The sequence below is a fragment of the Capsicum annuum genome, chromosome 10 (genome assembly GCF_002878395.1).
Source record: "Capsicum annuum cultivar UCD-10X-F1 chromosome 10, UCD10Xv1.1, whole genome shotgun sequence".
Lineage (NCBI taxonomy): Eukaryota > Viridiplantae > Streptophyta > Magnoliopsida > Solanales > Solanaceae > Capsicum > Capsicum annuum.
In genome coordinates, this window is record NC_061120.1 from 140868778 (window position 1) to 140874647 (window position 5870).

The window sequence follows — 5870 nt, forward strand, 5'->3', positions numbered from 1 at the left end:
GGTCACTCTGTTCGTCTGTCCAGCTCAGCGACATTAGACTCTGCCTGTTACTCCCTTAGTACAATTTTATTTGTCATATTTTTTGTTTACGCAATTCTTAAAAGTTAAAAAAAGTATTAAGTAGAGGATAATTTAATTTAATTATTTTTATTTATTATTTTATTAATTTAATACATGTACTAATTATATATTGATTTTTCTAAAATGATAAATATTTTCTTTGTTTATTTTTATTTGTTATTTTTTATTTTAGTAACACCTATTAAAAAATAATGATTGATATAACTATTTTACCACATTACTTCTATTAATTGATATTTACTATTATGTCTTAAAGAATAATTTGAAGAATAAGTAATTAATAATAAAGATAAAATATATTAAAGAAAAATAATTATTAAAATAAACATTTATTTTTGAAATAGTTGACAAGTAAAAATAAACAAAAGAGTATTTCCTCCTTTTCATTCTACTTGCCCATGCTTGTAAGTTGTGACCCACATTTAGCCAGTAATGATGTGGTTTAGATAAATAAAAACTAAAGTAATTGCTAAATTCTATTGCACAACGAAGTTATTTATCGATATATCTCCCAACTCTCTTATCTACTACATGTTGATGGTAATCGTGAAATAAATGTTCAAACATTATAAAGAATTATTTCTCTGTCAGTATAAGAACAACGTGTTTCTCATCAAAATTGTAGTAATGTAAAGTTAAGGAAATAGAGAGAAACTTATTCCTTAATGACACACTCTTTAAGAAAATTTTAATTAGAAGTGTATTTTATTAAATTAGTCTTATCAATGATGTTTTGAAACTCTAAATTTGAACTATTACTATGTAGTTATTTAATCTAAGGCTAGAAATAAAAAATACACATTCCTCTGTCTTAATTTATGTGAGGTAGTTTGATCCGACACAAGTTTACGAAAGAATTTTTTGTTTTGAAACTTATGGTCTAAAATAAGTCAGATATTTATGTATTTATAAATCATTTAGTAAAATATGCATTTTAGTTATTGCTATTAAATGTAGAATTGCGTCCTTATTGACTAACAAAAAAAATTAAGTCGTATAAATTAGGACAGAGAAAATAATAAAATTCTCTTTATTTTATAAATTAGAATAAAATTAATAAAATAACTTAGACAAGTAAATTGAAGAGAATACAATTTTGACATTTTGTTGCTTTACTATTTCTTCTCCCTTCACTAATTTTTACTTTTCACTTATTTCTAAAATAAATTTTCATATTCATTTGTTACTTTTGACATATAAAAAGAAGACGTAATTTTCTCCTTAAATAAATTTTAGAATTAATTATTTATTTCTTAAATTTTTTTTTAAAAATTTAATATATATTAAACATTAATTAATAAAATAAAGTAAAATAATTATTTTTTATACTAGAAATGTCAAAGTTAAAGTGAGAGAAATAAAATCGTAGAAAGGGAGTCCCTATACTTTATCCCAAGAAAAAGACAGATCTCACCTCGATTTTATGTACCTCGTATCAAAAAAAGCAGTAAAAAACATCTTTGCTTTTCATGTGCTCACTGCCTACCGACCAACCCAATAATTGAATCCACCTTTTCCACAATTTCTTTGATTTTATTTTCTTATTAATCATGTTCTTTCATTCACACCACAAAAGACACCCGATTCTTTGGTGACAATAGTCCTGTACAATCAGGGCCGTTTGGTTGGTTCTTTTATCATTTTAATCAATATAAATAGTAAAATAAAATAATTTTAAATTTAATTAATATTTATAATTATATACTAGACTTATTCCACAAATCAAACAAGCCCCCCCCCCCCCCCCCTTTTTTTTCATTTTCTATTCTTAATTCGATTAAATTTAATTTGCGTCAAAAAATCTCATAAAAATAGGGTAAAAAACTTCAAACAATTTGACAAATTTAGATGTGTACTCTCAAAATTAGAGAGCTTAATAACCAACTAAAATCAAATTTGAGTATCTATCTATTACACAAATACACAACTTATGTTTTCAATATTACAAAAAATCCCAACTCGCTAAACATATTACAAAAATCAAAACATATACACAGAATGTTGTGTATATGTCGGCTATGTTATGTATATTAATAGGGAGAGAGGGTAAAGTAATTTAAAAAGTGGGAGAGAGTGTAATTAATTCCAAAAGAATTAGTATTTATGTTATTTATACACATATATATATATATACTAGTTATTCATAGTCCGTGCAAGACATGGGCACAACAACTACTTTTTTTTAGTTCGTTGTAATTATTTGCTCATCGTTTGAACACATCAAGAAAATATTTTTTTCTAACTCTTTAATTTGATTTTTTCCGCGTGACTACTTACGATTATAAAATTAAAGAGCATTTTACATATTTCAAATTTAAAACTATAAGATTTTAAAATTTTCTTTACTTTTTAAATTCAATGTCAAGTGAAAATCATACAAACAAATAATTTAATTGTCTATTTTATGTCATGTGGGAGGTTTAAACTAAAAATTATCAAAAAAGAAAAAAAGATTAAAATTCAGTTTCATTTCACCACGTAGCAACACGATGATATTTTTGTCGTCCCAACTTATGAAATTTTGTGATTCAATCAAGTTTTTCTTTGATTAATTTTTTTTATTATATCTCTTAAATATTTTGAATTGTTAACTACTGTAATTTATAATATTTTTTATATAGTTTTCAATAATATACATTACTCTCCCTGTTCAAACTCTTATGCGCTGATAGACAATTATATTTTAAGAATAATTTAAATTTTTGATTATTGTTTGATTTATAATACGTTTCTTCTATTCCAATTTGAGTGACATTAATATAATTTCGAGAGTCAATCAAATATTTTATATCTTTTGATTTTTTAAAGTTGTTAATTATTCTAATTTATAGTATCTTTTACGTATTTTTTTAAAATATATAACAGATTATTTTTTTAAAGATATTTTAAGATTTAAACTATTTAAATTTATAATACTTTTTATGTAATTTTCAAATAATATATATATCACTCTCTTGTCCAAACTTTTGTGGAATTGATAGTCAATTACATTTTAAAAATAATTTAAGTTTTAAATTATTGTGATTTATAATACTTTTTCTTCTATTTCAATTTAAGTGACATAATGCTTAGATGACCATAATAATTAATTATGGGTGATATAGTAATGACATAATTGCAGCAGCGAAACAGACATATCTTAATGACTCACAACAACTAATTAGAAGTTATATAGCAAAATTACTATAAAAACACTTGTGATTTTTGTAAGTAGCCCTCATATAAGACGTCAAGTTAATTTAAAACATCAAACGTTATCTTTTTTATCAAATATTATTAATTTTTTAATACTTAGATGATTTATAATAATTAATTAAGGGTGATATTTAATAAAGTTACGATTGAAGCAGCTGAAGTAGACATGTCATAAATATCTATTTTATTTTTTTCATAAAATATTATTAGTTTTTAATACATAAATGACTTATAATAATTAATTAAAGATAATATAGTAAAATCACAGAGTAAGCAACTGATTAAAATGACAGAAGAAGTAGGCATGTTGACGGAGACCTGCCTGCTTCTCTGCCCATTCCTTCTTATTAAAGAGTAACTAGTGGTGATAGGCCCGTGCTAAGCACGGATCCAACATGCTAAGCTTTAATTTTTTAAATTATTATAAAAGCAGTGAAATAAATTATTATTATTAAATTATTTTAAATAATTAAAGTTTTATATTATTTTAATTTATAATATTTTTTTTATTTTATTTTAAGTGACACCGATATAATTTCGAGAGTTAAACAAATATCACAATTGAAGTAACGAAGCAGACATGTCTTAAATGACTTATAATAACTAATTAGAAGTGATATAGCAAAATTGCTATAAAAAATACTTGTAAAAATAATTTAAGTGAGCCTCATATAAGATTTCAAGTTAATTAAAAACATAATGAGTTAATTAATTATTTTATGTTTTACTTTTTTTATCCAATTTATTAACTTTTTAATAAATAATTGATTTATAATTAGATGTGATATAGTAAATTATGGTTGAAGTAGCTGAAGCAGACATGTTATGAATGTTTATTTTACTTATTTATTTTATTAATTATTATTAATTTTCTAATACGTAAATGACATATAATAATTATGGGTGATATAGTAAAATTAGGGAGCAAATAGTGGTCGACAAGCATGTCGATCACCGAAATGAAGAGGTTGTTAAAAAAATTAAAATTTAATTTTCTTGTTTATGTATTTTATGCTTCATTTAATTGTACCTAATAAAAATTGATATTTTAATCACTCATATCTACATCGTAACTATGTATTTAATTTTTTGTTTGAATCTAATTATTTAGATCTCACTAGGTGTAGTACTTTTATATCTTTTTTTGACACAGATATTACTATTGCAAAGTATTTTATCCGATCATTTTTATTTTTTATCTATTTTATCCTTGTTATTAAATATTATTTATAATCTAATACTTAAATGGCTTATAATGACTATTTAGAATTGATATAATAAAATTACTATAAAAGTTACTTTTGAATTTTTTTTTAACCGAACCCCGTATAAGTCGTCAAATTAATTTAAAACATCAATAGTTAACTAATTAGAAGTGATATAATAAAATTACTATAAAAAGTATTTGTTGGAAAAAATTTAAGTGGACTTCATATAAGTCGTCTAGTTAATTTAAAACATCAAGTGTTAACTTATAATTTTGTGTCTATTTTATCTTTTTAATGAAATATTATTAATTTTCTAATGCTTAGATGATCTATAATAAAATTAGGTGTGATGTAGTAAAATCACGATTGAAGTAGCTGAAGCAGACATGTCATAAATGTCTATTATATTTTTTAATTAAATATTATTAATCTTTTAATACATAAATGACTTATAACAATTAATTAGGAATGACATGTCATATATATTTATTTTACTTTTTTCATTATATATTATTAATTTTCTAATACGTAAATGACTTATATAATTAATCAGGGATGCTATAATAAAATTACGATTGAAGCAGCTAAAACAGATATGCCATAAATATCTATTTTACTTTTTTTAATTAAATAATATTGATTTTCTAATACGTAAATGACTTATAATAATTAATTATCTAATACTTCAATGACTTATAATAACTATCTAGAAGTGATATAATAAAATTACTATAAAAGTTACTTGTGATTTTTTTTAGGTGAACCCCGTATAAGTCATCAAGTTAATTTAAAACATCAACGACTAACTAATTAGAAGCGATATAATAAAATTACTATAAAAAATACTTGTGAACTTTTTTTTTAAGTGGGTTACATATAAGTCGTCAAATTAATATAAAACATCAAGAGTTAACCTAGAATTTTGTTTCTATTGTACCTTTTTTATTATGAAATATTATCAAATTTTTAATGCATAGATGATCTATAATAATTAATTAGGGGTGATATAATAAAATCACGATTGAAATAATTGAAGCAGACATGCCATGAATGTTTATTATATTTTTTAATTAAATATTATTAATTTTTTCTAATACGTAAATAACTTATAATAATTAATTAAGAATGATATAATAAAATCATGATTGAAGCAGCTGAAGTATTGTTGTCATAAATGTCTATTTTAAAATTTTTCTTATTTTTTTTAATTTTTTAATACATAAATAGCTTATAATAATTAATTAAGAATAATATAGTAAAATCACAATTGAAGCTGCTAAAGCAGGCATGTCGTTCACAAACTGTCTGCTTCAGCAGCTTATTGTCACTTATATATTAGTAGTAGAATATATATATATATATATATATATATATATATATATATAT